The sequence below is a fragment of the Phocoena phocoena genome, chromosome 11 (genome assembly GCF_963924675.1).
Source record: "Phocoena phocoena chromosome 11, mPhoPho1.1, whole genome shotgun sequence".
Taxonomy (NCBI): Eukaryota; Metazoa; Chordata; class Mammalia; order Artiodactyla; family Phocoenidae; genus Phocoena; species Phocoena phocoena.
In genome coordinates this window covers 68,342,025-68,361,401 of record NC_089229.1, presented here as the reverse complement: position 1 = coordinate 68,361,401, position 19,377 = coordinate 68,342,025, and the positions used below count along the sequence as shown (strand labels likewise).

General features: G+C 37.2%; 1 protein-coding gene across 2 annotated transcripts in view; it reads left to right on the top strand.

The window, feature by feature from the left end:
* The window catches only part of TMEM117 (transmembrane protein 117), a 556,152-nt gene that overhangs the window by 74,735 nt on the left and 462,040 nt on the right, over window positions 1–19,377 (top strand). The gene's annotated exons all lie outside the window — the stretch shown is intronic.

Genomic DNA, 19,377 nt, shown 5'->3' with positions numbered 1-19,377 from the left:
GTGTGAAACTCAGGAGAAGCACCCTGGCATATCCTTCCCAAATACGGATAATTGATTTTCCTACATTTTATGTAAAGTGCTATGTAACTGTAGATTCAACACTCTTCTTCCCTCTTCCAACCAGCTGCATCTACTAAGCTCCTATCCTGAAGAATTTCAGGAACTGTAGTGCTTAAGTTCTTCTGAGAAGTTTTTTTTCATAAGCTATGGAATATGTCTGAGAAAACAAATAACAACATCTGAATTTCAGATTTAAATTAATATTAGCCATCATAGTCAATATCTACTCTTTTAAATAGACATTTTAATGAATTATAAAATCCTAGAGGAAAGAGTTTTTGAAAGATTGAAATTGTGTTACTTAAATGTTTAAAAGAACTCCATTATCAAATCGTCTAGGCATGATATTCTCTTTATAAAAAGATGTTTGAACTACTGAAGAACTTTTTAGTACTTTTAGAATAATTCAAGTTTTATGCTTCTTTAATCAGTTTTGGCAAGTTGAATATTTTTCAAGAAATTTGTTCATTCTGGATCCCTGTTGTGTTTGTGGTTATGTACCTTTTTCATTTCTAGTACTTTTTATTGCCTTCTCCCTTTTTTCTTCATCAATCTAGTAAGACATCTGTGTGTTTTATTAAACTTAAATTTTTTTGGCTTTGTTGATTCTTTGTATTTTATTTTTACCTTCAATTTAAGTAATAATTGTTCTTGTCTTTAACATCACCTTACAAGTTTATTCTTTTTTCCTTAAGTTGGATATTTAGTTTATAGATGTTCAGGCTTTCTTTTTTTTTTTTTTTTTTTTTTTGCTGTACGAGGGCCTCTCACTGTTGCGGCCTCTCCCATTGTGGAGCACAGGCTCTGGATGCACAGGCTCAGAGGCCATGGCTCACGGGCCAGCCACCTCGCGGCATGTGGGATCTTCCCGGACCAGGGCACAAACCCGTGTCCCCTGCATCGGCAGGCGGACTCTCAACCACTGCGCCACCAGGGAAGCCCAGGCTTTCTTTTTTAACATAAGCAATAGATTACTAAATTTCCCATTTTGTAATGCTTTCTTTTTTATTCTATATATTTGATATGGAATATTTTTAAAATTGTTCAACTCTAAATATTTCTGTTAAAATTTTTGTTTTATGCATGAATTGTTTTGAAATACGTTTTAAAATTTCTGAACTGTGAGATATAAAAATCACTAACTTTTTGTTATTGATTGCTAACTGTATTTTGTCTGGAAATGTGGTGTGTGATATCTGATCTTTGAATTTTGCTGAGATGTCTTTCGTAACATAATACATGGTTAATGTGTAAAAATTTCAATGCATGTTTGAAGAGAATATGTATTCTCTAACTGCTATATGGAGGGTTCAATATAAGTCCATTAAATCACGTTTTAATTTTATTATTCAAATATTCTATTTCTTTGTTAAAGTTTGTTGTCTGCATGACCTATCAATAAATAGCAGAGGGATGTTAAAACCTCACACTATGATAGTGGGTTTCTTAATTTCTCCCTCTAATTCTATCAGACTTTATTTATATATTTTGAATCTATCTCATTTGATGCATTGTGCCAACTTGAAGATTATTGTATCTACCTGGAGAATTTAATGTTTGTCATTATGTAGTTATTCACTTCGTTCCTAATATTATTTTCTCACTTAAAATCTATTTGTCTAGAATTCATACCCATTCTAGCTTTCTTTTGGTTAGTTTTGTCTGATATATACTTTTACACCCTCTTACTTCCAACCTTACTGTATTCTTGCACATTTCCCTTGCAAACACACATCTTTGATTTTGTTTTTCTGTCAGTTTTCTATCTTCTATCTAACAATTATTGTACTATGTAAGATCAACATATTACATTTATATTACCATCTGATTCTCCCACTTTTTTGTGTGTTTTCTATTACATAGTTTTTTCTTCTTTCTTTACTTTTTTGGGAAGGGGGGATGAGGGTGATTGTATTTTGTTCATTTGTTTGTTTCTTTCACTTTTCTATCCCTCCTCTACCTCTCCATTTGGTTTATAATTTATGCTTTTCCATTTGGTTTATAATTTATGCTTTCAATACCTATTCTTTTAGTGGCTATCCTTGAAGTATCACTGTTTCAAGTTAAATTTAAAAACCTAGCAACTGTACAGCTAATCAATGTCTTAGTCTTCTCCCGTATGATAAAAATTCTTAAAACATTTTAACTAAGGTCAGTGTTTTCTTAGTTACATGGGATTGTTGTTGAGTATTCTGGTTTATTTTTATTTTTTATCAATTTATTTATTTTTGGCTACATTGGGTCTTCATTGCTGCACGGGCTTTCTCTAGTTGTGGTGAGCAGGGGCTACTCTTCATTGTGGTGCACGGGCTTCTCACTGCGGTGGCTTCTCTTGTTGCAGAGCAGGGGCCCTAGGTAGGTGCGTGGGCTTCAGTATGTGGCATGCGGGCTCAGTAGTTGTGGCTCGCAGGCTCAGTAGTTGTGGCACACAGGCTTAGTTGCTCCGCGGCATGTGGGATCTTCCCGGACCAGGGCTCAAACCCGTGTCCCCTGCATTGGCAGGTGGATTCTTAACCACTGCACCACTAGGGAAGTCCTCTGGTTCTCTTTTTAGCCCCATAAAGTAGACAATAACATTTTTATTATTTTATACAAGCAGTGTTTGTTTAGATTTGATGCGTGTTGATCAGTTTATTTTTTCACCATTCTTTCTTGTCTCAGATATTTCTTTTGAGGTCATTTCTGGAGTCAGGTTCATTTTCCTTGAAGTACAACCTTTAGAAGTTTTTTGAAGGTATATAGAAGATATACTCTCTCAATTTTTATTTTTCCTTCAGTTTTTAAATCCTTGTGACAATTGTCTTTCAATTACAATTTTTAGTCCATTTGTACTTATGTAATTACGAATGTATGCATGTTTGAATCTATCATTTTGCTACAGACTAGCTTTTGATTTGTCTAATATTTTCTAAGTTCTTTTTTTCCTCCTCTTTGCTTTCCTTTGGATAAATAAAATATTTTTGTATTTTATTTTTTCCCACCCTATTTCTTTGTTGGTTATACATCCTTTTATTCTTTCAGTGATCACCCTAGAGCAGTGGTCCCCAACCTTTCTGGCACAAGGGACTGGTTTTATGGAAGACAGTTTTTCCATGGACTGGGGGGTGGGGGATGGTTCAGGATGATTCAAGCACATTACATTTATTGTGCGCTTTATTTCTATTATTATTACATTGTAATATATAATGAAATAATTATACAACTCGCCATAATTGTAATATATAATGAAATAATTATACAACTCACCATCATGCAGAATCAGTGGGAGCCCTGAGCTTGTTTTCCTGCAACTAGATGGTCCCATCTGGGGGTGATGGGAGACAGTGACACCCGATGTGTGTTGCTTATGTCCAGTCTACTCCGTAAGATGCAGCTTGTCACTTGCCACTCACTGATAGGGTTTTGATATGAGTCTTCGACTTATTGATTTATTATGGTCTCTGTGAGTCAAACCTCTCTGCTAATGATAATCTCTTTTTGCAGCCGCTCCCTAGTGCCAGCATCACCCCCTCAGCTCCACCTCAGACCATCAGGCATTAGATTCTCATAAGGAGCACGCAGACTAGATCCCTCGCATGCGCAGTTCACAGTTGGGTTCGAGCTCCTATGAGAATCTAATGCCACTGCTCACCTGACAGGAGGCGGAGCTCAGGCAGTAATGTGAGCGATGGGGAGTGGCTGTAAATACAGATGAAGCTTCGTCTGCTTGCCCATCTCTCACCTCCTGCTGTGCGGTCCAGTTCCTAACAAGTCACGGACCAGTACCGGTCCATCACCTGGGGGTTGGGGAACCCTGCCCTAGAGAGTAAAACACATCACTGACTTAATCAGAGTCTACCTTTAATTAATATTGCCAATACTTTACAAGACCTTTATAGCTTTTAACTCCATTTACTCCCTATTTTTGTCATAACTTAAATTCCACATATGTGTTAAACCAAAAAGATAATATAATTATTGTTTTATTTTAAAACAACTTTATCAAGGTATAATTGGCATACAATAAAGTACCTATATTTAAGTATAATTGGCATACAATAAAGTACCTATATTTAAGTGTATAGTTTTGACATATGTATACATCTGTGAAACCATCACCACAATCAAGATTAAAGTTTCTCCATGAGCTTTTGTAATCCCTTTCTCTTATCCCTTCAAACCTCCAGGCAACCACTGTTCTGCTTAGTTTGCATTTTCTAGAAATTTATATAAGTGAAATCATATAGTATGTACATATGTAACTGCTGTTAAATTTATCTATTGGTTATTAATTTCAGTTATTATTTTTTAGTTTAGACTGTCCAGTTGATTTCAAAAACTAGATTCCAGTTCTTTGATAAAATTCATAATCTTTTAATCTATTTCTTGAACGTATTAATTATAGTTATTTTGACTTCTATGTACACCATTAATGAGTTTATATTATCGATTTTTTTCTATTGGGTTTTCAGTAATTTTTCTTGTCCTGTGTGCTTATTTTTTTAAATTGAATATTAAGGCTAATATATGAAGAATTACAGAGATTCAATGATGATATAATCTTTCCCAGGGAAAATTTAATTTTCTTCTGGAATGCAGGTAGAAAATGAGTTTCAGGCTTCGTTTGGGCTAGTCTGTTTCTGGTTTGTCCTCACTGTTGTGTTATAGCCCTTAATGTACCACATCTGAAATCCTAGACTTCATTCAGAGTTCCTGGTGTATCCTGAATTGGTGTATCCTGAATTCCAATTTTTGTTTCCTCAACATCATGAGACTACTAAAACCTATGCTTAGGGTTTTTCTCTTAGTTATTCTTTGCTTGGTATTACCTCTCACCTACATAGTTTAGGTGTCAGCAAATACTCTCTAGGAAATTGTGTTAGAATTTTGGGCTTACTTTCGGAGTTTCCCTTTTTCTGGTAGTTCGTCCCTTGTGTCCTTGTGGCATTGGTAGCCCAGAATTTCAATTTCTGTCTCTCTCACCCAGTGAAACTGCCTCAGATTATAAGCCACAGTTTTCCATATGGTCTCTGAAAATCAGCAAATCTCCCAAGGGGAAAAAGCAGCAATAAATGAGAACTTATCTAAATGCATTTTTCTTTCAGGGATCTTGGTCTTCAATCTTGGCTGCCTTGTTTGCTCTTTGGTGCCTTCAAATAGGCCTTTGTTACAATAGACACTTTTGCTAGGTTGACAGTTATTTCCTCTCAGCACTTTGAAACACTGTTTTATGACATCCATTGTTACTGTTAGGATATCTTCTATGGGCATGGTTGTTGTTACTTTGAAGAAATCTGCCTTTACTGACTGATTTTAAGATCTTCTCTTTTTACATAAGTGAGCCCTCCAATTACTCCAGTTTACTTCTTGGAGAGAATTTCCTGGCTTCAATGCAGGAAGAGGGAAATCAGGCAGAGCCTGGTGTCTCCTTGAATTGAAGAGATGGAGTTTGGTGTGTGGGGAGGCCAAGACAGCTGGATTTCACAGGGCAGAATACTGGAGAGGAGAGAGAAACACAGCGAAATAACTCCAAAGATTTTTGAGATCTCCCTTGAGTCTTCAATTGAGTCATGATCAGCATATGCATGTGAGAAAACCACCCAAGGTGCCACTCAAAAGGAGCAGGGGTAAAGTCCTTGGCTCTCACACAGGGCCAGGAATAGTTTGTGTCTCCACAAGTCAGAGAGGAAAAATCTGGAATTTATGGTGCATCAGGTAGAGTACTCAGAACGATGGTAGTGGGACAAAATTAGCCCTAGATTAAAGGCTTCTTTGATCCTACCTAACAAAGTCTAAAAGCAAGACTCAATAGGATCAAACTGTTTACAAGTAACTTGAATGCATCTCAGAACGAAACTCAAAAATACTAATAGGAATACAGAAATATCTAGCACCCAAGAAGATGAAAATTGATAATGTCTGGAATTCATTAAAAACTTATCAGGCATGCAAAAATGAAGGAATATATGACCCATGATGGAAGAAAAATTAATCAATAGAACAAAGCCAGAAATGACACTGTTGACATAATTAGTAGACAAAGATATCAGAAATTATTACTGTAATTCATATGCTGAAGAAGGTAGAGAAATGCTAACATGTGTTGAGACAGCAGATTTTAAATACTTCATATTTGGTAATTCCAATATCTGAAGTCCTTGTATGGTCTAAATATTTTATTTGCTGTTTTTGTCAACTCTCACTCATAGTAACATTTCTTTTTGTGTTTGGCGAGTATTAATTTTGAACTAATACTTTAATAATATAATCTGTGGGAATTCTGAGGATTTAAATTAGGCTTGTTTTCTTCTAGAATGTATTTGGGTTTGCCAAGTTTGGAATCCAGGAGACACTATTCTTTTAGGACAACTTTAGACTCTTTGGAGAATTGTGATTTAATGTGGAGACTCAGGTTCAGTTCCTAATATGCAGTATCTCCAGGTTTAGTTTTATTTCATTTTCTTAGTGCTCTTATGGGCCTTTGGCCCTAAAGTAACCCTAAATTTTAAATTTGCTCACTAGTACCCTTTAAATTTTAGCTTACTATACTTCTTGCTTCCTGCTCCTTTGCAATACACGAAAATGTACATTTGTTGTATTTTCACAATTATATTTATATTATATTTACATTATATTTATAGTATATAACACTTGCCAGGCACATAGTAGGTGTTCAACAAATGTGTAAAATGAATATTTTTATTGTGAAAATATTACCAACAAAATTAAGAATTTTCCATATAAGCTACTATCATAAACATCAAAATCTGTTTTTGCTTTCGAGTATGCCTTGTAATTTTTTTCTTGATAACTGGACATGATGTACCAAGTATACATAGGCCTTTAGTAATATGGTGGTAAGATGTGGGGGAAGAGGAGGCATTCTATAGTCCTATGATTAGGCCTCAGTGTTTTAGTGAGCCTATGCCTCTGGACTGTGGACTTACACGTGCTTCTTAGTTCCCCCACGGTTCTCTAAGGTGGGAGAGGATGGCTAGAGAGGGCTAGAGTTGGGTATTTCTTTTCCTCCAGATCACTTAGGTTCTGATTGAAATTCAGCAAGTTAGGTCTGGTGAAGTAACTTCTCCTGAGGGCAGTCCTTGTTAAGAAGAATAGATTCCATATAGGGGCAGGACAGGAATAAAGACACAGAGGTAGAGAATGGGCTTGAGGACACAGGGAGGGGGAAGGGTAAGCTGGGATGGAGTGAGAGAGTAGTAATATACACTACCAAATGTAAAATAGATAGCTAGTGGGAAGCAGCTGCATAGCACAGGGAGATCAGCTCAGTACTTTGTGTCCCCCTAGAGGGGTGGGATAGGGAGGGTGGGAGAGAGATGCAAGAGGGAGGGGATATGGGGATATATGTATACATATAGCTGATTCACTTTGTTATACAGCAGAAACTAACATACCATTGTAAAGCAATAATTAAAAAAAAAAAGAAGAATAGAGTGTTCTGGCACATTTTAAAATGAGCCCCCCTCCTACCCCTCCTATGGCTAGGTTTCTCTGGAGTTTTTAACCTTAAGTCTTGTACACGCTAAGCCCTCCAGCAATTCGTTAATTACAGTTCAAGTCTTCCTATGCCAGCACCGGTTCCCAAGGCAGTTTTTTTTCGTGAGTTTCTGCTGTAGTCAGCTGTGACTCCCTGTATTCGCCTGTCTGCCTCTCTAATCACGGGGGCAATGGTTTGACCTCACCTCTGTTACAGAAAAGTTATTGATTTATTAGAAAAGTTATTGATTTTTCAGTCTGTTCATATATATGCAGAACTTGGAAACTGTTATGAATTTTTAATATCTTTATTTAGTAAATCTATAAATGGAATGGGTAGAGAAAACAACAAGTTTGCAAATTCAAGGAACCAGTCTGAGTTAGAGGACTTGTGGAAAGCTGTGAATGAAAGCGAAGTTCAGGATAGCAGGAAGGGGTCATGTATACATGGATACAGATGATAGGATACTGGAAATGTGGGTGACATGACAGAATTTTGGCCTGGTTTTGCCTTCCCAGTATTTACGGTTGTGGGAGGACCAGTCCCTCCTGTCCCATCTCCACCTGTGATCAGGGAGCTAGTGTCCAAACCTTGTGATTGATCAGGATTGCTTGAAACCATGGATCAGCCTTCAAGGGATTAGTTTTGACAACTTAACCTTTCTTTTTCAGTTGGATCAGTAGAATGCCCAACACTACATAAAAACCTATTTTAAAAGTATAAGTATTATTATTTTTCAAAGCTGGTATCCATATAATAATGATGATATAAAAATTTCATAATAATAGTGATGATACAAATGTGTAAAAACAGGAAGCTCTACTTTCTATCCCATCGCGCATTTCAAAATACAAAATTGTGATAATAACAACCTGTATCATTTCCAAAAATATTTTATTTTTTACTTTTTTTTTGACGGGTTTTGACTCCAAAAATGCTGTTTAATATGATTCCACTTAGTAGATACCTAGAAAGAAAGAACAAATAGATTTCATCAAAATGATAGACTATTACAATATTACATGTGTGCATGAATTAAGTGTGCTGCTAAATCTTATCTTACAATCTTATCTTAGGCTACAAGCTAAGATGTAATGTTAATTTAATATTCATTTTATTCAATAGCTCCTTTCTCCTTAAAAGGAAAAGTAACAGATAATAATAAGTGAATGCCTTTTATTTCCTTTTGGAGTTATGTTTTTTCCTCTTGAGCAATAATAAGCATTTTAAATCAATTAATTCTAAGAATGATCTAGTGGAAAGAGCCATATTATAATAGTAAAATATAATATTTGGACTTTCTCAATGAAACGGAAGATTTATTCCTGTTTTTCCTGTGGAGAATAATTTATGTCAATATTTGTTTATTTAGTGGATACATATTTTACTCAAAATTATTGTAATACATACATTTTTAAAAATTGACATTAAACCCTAGATCTGAAAATACTATAACTTTTGCTGTTTCTAACTGTGGTCTTATTTTCCTTTCTTTCTAGAACCTTTTGAAATACATATTATAATGCATATTTTTAGTATCATATGCAATTATATTTCAATTCTCCATATTTGATTTTCTGTCAGACTCAGTGAATCACAAACATTTTCTGTGTAAGCACCTACTTCTAATAAGGGATGATAACCATCTGTTCAATGTTTTTAAATTCTCTTTGTACACCGAAATAACAAGATTTGATCTGAATATTAATGAAATGGGGCCCTTATGGTACAAAAGTTTCATCATTTTATACTTATTATATAAAGCCATGTTTGTCTAACTAGAATATCCTTCATCCCTAATGATATTCTGGTGTGTTTTGTTAGATAATTTTCTTTGTTGGTGTCCCATCCGTGGAATAATTCTCTTATTTTAGTTACTTTTATTGACATTTTAAAATTAGTAAATCTTAAAAAATATCATGTTCTTATCAACTATACATTTATACAAATCAGTCATGAATTCTTCATATACTTATTTTAGTCTGATTGGAAGTAAAGTTCAATTAATTTTCAAGTGCTCTGATCCAATTTCACTTTATACTTTACTATTCTAGATATAAGAAATAGGACATATCAATTGTCACATATTCTAATATTTAAAATGTTAAATATTAACTTTAAAGAATCTTGTCAGTGTGTTACTTTGGGTTCATTTTATATATTAGGCATATGATGACAGATAAGACATAAGAAAGAATACTGTTTCTCATAACGGGTAAGACTAATTTCTTTTTTTTTAAACTAAAAGTCTTTTGAGTTAGCAGACTTTGAGCTAGTCTCTCACCAATACAACAAACCCTACAATCCTCAAATTTGACTGGATCATAAAAATCATGTAATCCAACCCATTACACTTGGCTTCAGTAGCACCCATTCCTCCTTGTTTGCCCTGAAGGGAACTTACTACCTCCTGAGAGAATCGATCCTATAAGCTCTTCTGATGATTACTCCAATTATGAAATATTTACCAGTGAGGATGATTTTGTAGAGGAGCTCATCTCTGACTTACATTTTAAGGCCCACAGGAAATATAGGTGTTAGTTGAGTGATGGGAGAAGAAAAGTATCCCAGGCAGAGGGTCAGCATGAACATAGGAAACTGCAACCTGCTTAGTGTTTATGCAACTAGAGTGAAAGGTAGGGAGTGGTGAGAGAGGAGAGGTAAACGTGGGTCAAGTCAAGCCTTGTATCCCATGATAAGGAACTTTAATTTTATACTGTAGGAGAAGAGTGATCATTGAAAGATTTAAAGTGAAGGGATGATGTGACCGTATTTATATTTTAGTTAGATTTATTGGGGGTGGATTGAGATGGGAAAAGAGGCTGGAGTAAGGAAGACCAGTTCGGTTGTTGCAACAGTCCCATTTAAGAGACAATGGGAATCCAAATTATGGGAGAAGAGCATGCATGGAAGTTTATAAAATAATAAGACTGTTGATTGAAATGGAAGGTGTGTAGAAATCAAGAATCAAGAATGAATTCAACCTTTAGTTATTTTGAAAATGATAAGATGGCAAAGTTAGAAGTAGGGGTGGATTTAGGGACGGAAAAGGTCAGATTGGAGATGTGGGTATACTGTGTGTTGGGACGAGAGGTGGAAATTTTGAATTCTTTTTTGTATACTGAGTTTGAATTGGCAGTAGGACATCGAGGAGGACAGTGGGTAGGTGGCTCTTCCAGTCTGAAGATCAGGAGGAAAAGTCTATGCTGGAGATATTGGGTGTTAAACCCACAGAGTGAGTGAGACTGTTACCGAACCCAGCTCCAGCTGCTCGCGGCTTGAAAGCCAGTTCTTGAGAGACAAGGAAAGGTTGCTTTATTTTGGAGGGTGGCAACCAGGGGGTAGGGCAGATGCCTGTCCAAAGGCCAACTCCCCCCTTGACAATCAGGGGGCAAGAGATTTTATAGACAGAGGGAGGGGGCTACATGCAGAAACAATATAGTCAGCTCTGACAGTCATCTTGAAATTGGTCATCAGTGGTTTGACCAGCGTCACCTTGGTTGTTTTAAGTACAGTTAATCTTTAGTTCCAGGGTTTGTTCCTATTTCTTTGAGGCCAGTTCTTGGAATTGTGGCAGCTTATGTCATGGCTTCAATTTCATGGCTTCAATTTGGTCATCATGTAGTTATCCTCCTCCACTTGGTGGGGGCTTCAGTATCTGCAAAACAGCTCATAGGATATGGCTCAGAATACTATCTATAGACCTTAAGAAGGAACTAAAGGTCCTTGACTATGCTTAATGATTAAACTATTGTTATTTGGTCTCCTTTGACTGTTTTCCTTTGTTTCTGCATTTTCTCACTTCTCTGATTAACTTTTTTTTTTTATGGCTGTGTTGGGTCTTCATTGCTGTGCGTGGACTTTCTCTAGTTGTGGCGAGTGGGGACTACTTGTTGCGGTGTGCAGGCTTCTCATTGCGGTGGCTTCTCTTTGTTGTGGAGCACGGGCTGTAGGCGCATGGGCTTCAGTAGTTGCAGCACGTGGGTTCAGTAGTTGTGTCTCACGGGTTCTAGAGCACAGGCTCAGTAGTTGTGGCACGTGGGCTTAGTTGCTCCATGGCATGTGGGATCTTCCCGGACCAGTGCTCGAACCCGTGTTCCCTGTATTGGCAGGCAGATTGCTTTTTTTTTTTTTTTTTTGCGGTATGCGGGCCTCTCACTGTTGTGGCCTCTCCTGCTGCGGAGCACAGGCTCCGGACGTGCAGGCTCAGCGGCCGTGGCTCACGGGCCTAGTCGCTCCACGGCATGTGGGATCTTCCCTGGCAGGCAGATTCTTAACCACTGCGCCACCAGGGAAGCCTCTCTGATTAAACTTATTCTCTGGCTAAAGTTTTTCCACAGACAAAAGGCAGGCTGAGGACATGGGGGGCGGGCAAGGACCATAGGGTCCTGCTCCATTTCAAGACCATGTAGTGGTATGACAAGGAGAAAGACTGAGGGCAGACCATGAGGAACATTATTGTTTATGTGACAAGCAGAATAGATGCCCCCCAAAGTGATAAGAATAAACAAAGTGGAAAAAGCACAAGGAGTATTTGGTGTTAGGGAAGCCAAAGAAGTAGAGTGTCAAAAAGGACAGAGTGGATACTGCAGTGTCAGATGCAGCCGAAATGTCCTGTAAGTTAAAGGCCAGTATATTTCTATTGCGTTTGGCAATGGTGGGGGCCATTAACATTTGCCAGAACCATTTCAATAGAGTGTCTGCATTGCAAGTAAGATCTCAGTGAGTGCGGCTGATGGAGATTACTCTCTCTTGAAGTCTGGATGAGAAGGGAAGTTGAATGGATGGTAGTTCAAGGATATGAGGTCAAGAAAGCCTTGTTTATAGGATGGACTTAAGAGGCTTTAGAGGCAGAGGGAAGAGAACCCGGAGAGTGGGAGAGATTGGAAACACAAAGGAGAGAAAGAATGGATGATGAAGCAAGGCACCAAGAGAGAGGAGGGTATGTTTTTAAAAAGGCACACATGGTGTCTTTTGCAGGAGGAGCACAAAGAAAAACAGAAGAAGAAAGTAAGAATAACAGAGAAAGTAGATAAGTGGATGAATGTGAGTGGGAAGAAGGTTGAAGGAAATCATATTTAGTAGTAGCAATGTTTTCTTGAGGTTGAGACGAAGGTCATATTCTGAGAGTGAAAGAGGCTTAGTAGGAGTTTTGAGATGAAATTTGAAATGGATGTATTAATGTGCAGTGCTGTGGTAGCAGCTGAAGTTGGGGATCGTGATTATGTAGTAGCTTATCAACCCATTTGTGTAGCTTTTTCCACAGAAGTTTACTGAAATTGGAGAAAACAAATTGTAGCTCGGAATCAGAATTGGGGTTTTGAAGGGCAAGTATAAAATAAACCTGGGGTGCACAAGAAACAAGGGTGCTGCAGAAAAGAAGGTCTGATAAGGACACAGGAGCTTCATGCTGAGTAGGAGGGAATAGATCTCAGGAGGTAGTTAATTTATGGGGAGAAAATGAGGAGGAGGTGAAGCTTGAAGAACTGCAGTGCTCACAGGGCTCACAGGGCGGGTGTGGTAGGCACCAGATTTACAAAGACAGAGGGCTTTTAGTCATACAGTGGAATATTGTTTGTTTGTGTGTCCCTTCCTTTTTAATCTATTGGGCAAATATTTATTTATTTAAGACGTTCTATGTGTCAGTGCCATGGGGACACCAGTGGTGAGGAAGACAAATATGGCCTCACCGTGTTGCAGGTTGTAGACAGGTGTGGTGCACGCTCAGTAGACAGCAAACTAGACAGTCTTGGGCATTAGGTCTTTGAGATTGAGTGGTCTGAGTGATGACTACATCACTGCCAACAAGATGTGTTTTCCTGCATATTTTACTTGTAGAATTTTTCTTTTGGAGGACAGGTCTTAATTTTCCTTCTAGAATCTGCCCATCAGTATTTCATCCAATATAAATAGTTTACCATGTGTTTTGCTGAGTACTAGGGACGTAAAAAAAAAAAAGAAGTAAAGATTCCACATGGGCTATTTTTAACCCCATTTTTTCTTACCTTCTCAGGGCCTTTTATTCACTGGTCATGTTGTATCTGGTAAGACAATGCTAACTACAGTAATAAAACCCTACAAAACATAGAATTGACTACATCTCAATTGAATTTCTCACTCACGTAAGCCCCAAACATGGCAGGCACCTCTGTTCCAAGCAGTGATTCAAGGACCCAGGGACCTTTCATCTTAGGGCTCTACATTTTTCAACTTGTTTGCCATACTTGCCTTGCATTTGCGGGTCAATGTAGCGCTAGGGAACTAATTTCCTCTGGCTGTAGGAGTGGAGCATGTGACATAGACTTAGTTAATCATTGCTTTTCATAACTCTGGCTATGGTGATTGGTTCAGGACCCAAACAAGCCCAAGTGGAGTTAATCACATGACTTTTCAAGAAATGCTAGGGCAAAAGCAGTATGCTTTCCTCCCCAGACGAAAATGAAGACACATTCATCAGGATTGCTACAGTCATTTTAGGGTTACAACGAGTACGTATGAATGTGCTGGAGGAGCTGGCTGAGATGGGACCCCACCCTGAAGGAACAGAGCTGGAAAATGCAGATAAATTAAACCTTGGTCATATTGTCTGAGTGCTGGATGAAGCCTTTCTTGAAGTCATATTATTGTTTAGTTAAACTAAATCTACATTAGTTTCTAAACATTTATAGTAAGGAGAAAACTATTTTTTGTTCAGGGAACAAATATCCTTGTTAGGAAATATGAGAAGCCTATAGACTTATAGTTTAAGCTGGTATTAGTTTTTTGTTTGTTTTATTTTTGTTTTTTAATTTAAAAATGATACTTACTTATATCTTTTGTAACACCATTTTCAGAGCACATCTGAAGTCCAAGTGTTCTGTAGTGATTAAAAGCAAGGGTTTGGAACAATTGTTTTTGTTATTTGCAACAGAAAATATTCTTACTGGTATGTTAAATGCCTGCTATGCTGATTTTGACTGCTTTTTGACCCCAACAAATTAAATATATTCCTTTAACTAACTGCAGATTACATTTGTTTCTTATGTATATCTATGTATACATTAAGTAGTTGCATGTACACATTATGTATACATTATAATCGGCTGCATCATATGTAGGATATTTTGCAGCAGAAGACTTAATGGATAGTAGTGTTAACTTCAGTTTAGCGTCCTCTTGAGGAAAATGCCTGCTTTCATATTTCCTGGTCAGGGTAGTATGTGTAATGCCATACTTTTCCCTCTAAATTAAATAAATCTTGCTTGGACTTCCCACTCATTAAGGTGAACAGAGAGTACAAAATTCGTAATATTTTATTTAGATCATCTTTTTTATATCTAAAGTTTAAAGCAGTCCCAGGGCTTATAGGGGTCCTGGAAACAAATCCTTGAGTCTGCATTTACCTGTCTTCCCCTCTCCCATTGCTGCTTGGGTGATGGTCTTCTGCCTCTTCTTTAGCACAATGGTGCCATCTAAGAGAGTGTAGGTTTGCAACCTCAGGGACTTCCTGGGTGAAATCTTAAACTGGCCCCGTTCTTGGAGGGAAAGGACAGACCAAAGAATGAGGCAGACTGCTCCAGATTGGTAGGTTTAGCAAGCAAATGAACTTATGTATGAGGCTTGTCTTGAGTGGCCGCAAGACAAGTAGATCTCTATACTTGCCCACCAGGGTCAAAAGTTTATACAGAGGCCTTAACTGGGTTTGTCACATATTCTGTGCAGATGGTCTCAATAACACATTGCTCTCTCAAGACTGTCTTCTTGAAAACGGTCCCACTGGGGGTGCGGTGGGCAGAATGTACATTCCAAGGCCACGGGAGGGGGTGAGGAACCTCTGATTGCCCAGGTCCAACTCCTGGGTCAGCCAGCTGTCACGTCCTCTCGATGACCTCCACCATCCTAACCAGGTCACTGTGTTCCTAACGAAGGTGGGTGGCTGCTCTATTGGCTCCTTCCTTTGGGGTCAGTTCAGTCTCCTTACCTGAATTCCAAGGCCATGACCCTTGATACTTTGGCCTTCACCAGCATCCATGGAATCAAACCCAAATGAGGTTCTGTCACCTTGGAGGCCAAAATCTTTGTATCCTCAGTGAATCTAGACACCCTCACCCTATTTAATCTTGCCTTAACAACTTCCCAGGAGTACATTAATCTCTTCCCTGGAAGCACAAACACTTCTACTCCTTCTCCTCTGAGATAGTTTAGTTTATTTCTTTGTTCAAGGCCTCTTTGTGAAAATTATGCCTGAAGAAAAGGAACCCAGAACTTAGCATAAAAGTCTGGCTGTGAGGTACAAAGGAAATGTTCCTTTCTATTATTTTGCTGATGAGGACACAGCAGCAAAAAAGCCAAGAAACCAAGTAGGCTCTCCATAATTCTCTTACACTCATCTACCTCTGTCTTCCACCGTATATGTGAACTCATCATATATTTTAAAATATGCTTTTAGGTCATTATCCTTGTTAGAATCTTATGACATCTTAGTGGTTCTAAACTTACTGTATCTCCAGGAAAGATTCTGAGGTTCTAGGCTATTTCAGTTTACTTTAATCAACATTCGTAACAATTAATCCCTGTGCCCTCCAACCCTAACCTCCAACACAGATATAGGCTTGTGTACCACCTTGATGCTTCGGATTGTTTTAAGATTTGTTTTCCAATTACCTTGACCATATCAAAGATTATAGTCCATACAGTGCAAGACAGATTTTATTAGTAACATAAACATACACTCAGATTTACAAATATATCTATGATTAAAATAAAAGTCGTTATCACCTTGTCAGAAATATACCCCTCCTAGTGATGTCTTTTACCTCTGTTGACCTATGAAGACTGTTTTCACTCAGTTATCTCCTGAAACTCCTCTAAAGTGTTAAAAAAAACTCTGAATTCTGTGACCTATAGGAAAGGTGGCGTATAATTATTGTCCAAACCAGTGCACTTCAGAAAGGAAGGGGGCACTATTAATAATTATTCTAGGACAACAGTTATAAGCCACTGTTGTCCCAGGGAAACCAAATATATGGTCACACTGCAGGGGAGGAGATAGTGCATTTTCATGTGACATCCTGGGGTAACTCTGAGGTTCCTAGTTTGATTAGATTGCATGGGGAGTCAGCTGATGGCCATCTGTGTATACAGCTTTCTATCATTAGGATGGACACTCAATGAGTTAAGTTGAAGTAACTTATGGGAAAAATTTTTAATGTGATTTGACTCAACATTTGGGTCACACCAGTTCTGGCCTTAATATATTTTATTGTGTGTTTCAAGTGAATTGCAAGCCGTGTTAACGTGCCATTTTGTTCTAATGACTCTAATGACTGAAATTAGTGCCAGGCAATGAGTTTGGCGATGACAGCATAAATGGTACTGTCACATTTCTCATTTTACTAACTCTGTATTATTTCAGCCATGTACAGTTAACCCACTGTATTTTATTTGCAAAGCACTCTTAAGTCACCAGCATTATTATCTGACTTTTAAAATACATCCATTAGTGAATTTTTTGACATATGCATATGTTAAGAAAGAAATTCGCATTTAAATTTTCCAAGAGCTCTAATTGCTGGTCTTAGTATTTCTTCAATATCAACTGCTGAATTAAATAAATAGGTCAAGGCTGAAGGACTTGCAGCAAAGGGAACATTGAGTCAAATCAGTCTAAAATAAGATCATTAAATATTTAATGATCTTCATTAAATTTTTCATTAAATATCCAAATTTTCATTAAATATCCAAATGATGGTTGACTTTGAACACTTCCTACCCTGCTCACAGCTATATCTCCAGCACCTAGAACCACAGCTGGCATGTAAGCACACATTTAATATTTGCTCAATAAGCACACATTAAATATTTGTTCAAAGAATAAATAATATTCTCTACAGCTTGCTTTAAGATATTCGTGGCATGGGTTTTTTACTCTCAAGCATTCTGTGTTAAATATCTATTTATAATATTCCTGTCAATGTGTTGTGTGGAGACTTGCAAATCCCTGGCTTTCTATAATTATTGATTCAGTTAATCAACAAGTTCTGTAAGGCTGTAATTTGCAGCGTTAGTATCCTTTGCTTCAGTAGAACATTTTCCACATTCTTCTTTCAGTTATAATTCACATTCCCCCTGACTTTCAGATTTGTCCTTTGCTTCTCTTGTGCAGGCCAAGAAACCAGATAATGTAACCAAATCCGTTTTTGCTCCATTTAAAGTTTTATCTAGGGTAGTGTTTCTGTGAGTCTGGTTTCCAAATGAAATCTGAAGTGCTATTTTAATGAAAGAAAGGGACAAGGGAAAATTAGTAGTTAAATCTTAAAAGATGATTTCTTTTAAGATTACTGTAGGTAATCTTAAGGCTACTGAGGTAGCCTACGTGAGAGCTACTATCTGTCCCTAGAGAGACCATTTGCAGATGGAAATATACATATTTTCCCCATACCTTTAACATATCATCAAAAAAAGGGAATATTTTCTCTAGTGAGAAATTTTATTGTTAAGGTTTCAGGCCTACCCTATTTGAATTGTAGTTCCTATATGTGAATCATCTCCTTTATCATTATTTAGATAAACTTTCTCTTAGGAGAAGCCAGGGTGACCTATGTTTATTTTTTTCTTAATCCTGTTTTTTTTTTTTTAATCTTTCTCACCTTTCAGGATACTAGTGCTCTCAGTTCTCTTTATCATAAATCAAAATATTTATCTGGACTGATTATGATACTAGTAATTTTTACTTTAGTGTTCATCTTAATACATTTTCCTCTTTGAAGTATTTGCATTTTAACATTCTTTTTTTCTTTTTTTATTGAAGTATAAAGTATAGTTGATGTACAGTATTATATGTTACAATATTATACATTGTTTCACAATGTTTAAAGGTTATACTCCACTTATAGTTATTATAAAATATTGGCCCTATTCCCTGTGGTTTACAATATATCCTTGTAGCTTATTTTATACACAATAGTTTGTACCTCTTAATCCCATACCCCTGTATTTCCCCTCCTCTTTCCTTCTCCTCATTGGTAACCACTAGTTTGTTCTCTATATCTGAGTCTGCTTTTTTGTTGTTGTTATATTCACTACATTGTTTTAGTTTTTAGATTCCATATATAAGTGACATCATACAGTATTTCTCTTTCTGTCTGACTTATTTCACTTAGCATAATACCCTCTGAGTCCATCCATGTTGTTGCAAATGGCAAAATTTCATTCTTTTATGTGGCTGAGTAGTATTCCATTGTGTATATACACCACATCTTCTTTATCCATTCATCTGTTGATGGACACTTGCTTCAGTATCTTGGCAATTGTAAGTAATGCTGCTATGAATATTGGGGTGAATGTATCATTTTGAATTAGGGTTTTTGTGGGTTTTTTTTTTTTGATATATACCCAAGAGTGGAATTGCTGGGTCATGTGGTAGTTCTGTTTTTAGTTTTTTGAGGAACCTCCATACTATTTTCCACAGTGGCTGCACCAATTTACATTCCCACCAATACTGTACAAGTGTTCCCTTTTCTCTGCATCCTCACCAACATTTGTTATTCGTGTTCTTTTTGATGATAGCCATTGTGACAGATGTGAGATGATATCTCATTGTGGTTTTGATTTGCATTTCCCTGATGATTAGTGATGTTGAGCATCTTTTCATGTTCCTGTTGGCCATCTGCATGTCCTCTTCGGAAAAATGTTTATTCAGGCCTTCCGCCCACTTTTTAATCAGGTTGTTTGTGTTTTTTTGATGTTGAGTTGTATGAGCTGTTTATATATTTTGGGTGTTAACTCATTGTCCGTCATATCATTTGCAAATATTTTCTCCCATCCGGTAGGTTGTCTTTTCGTTTTGTTGATGGTTACCT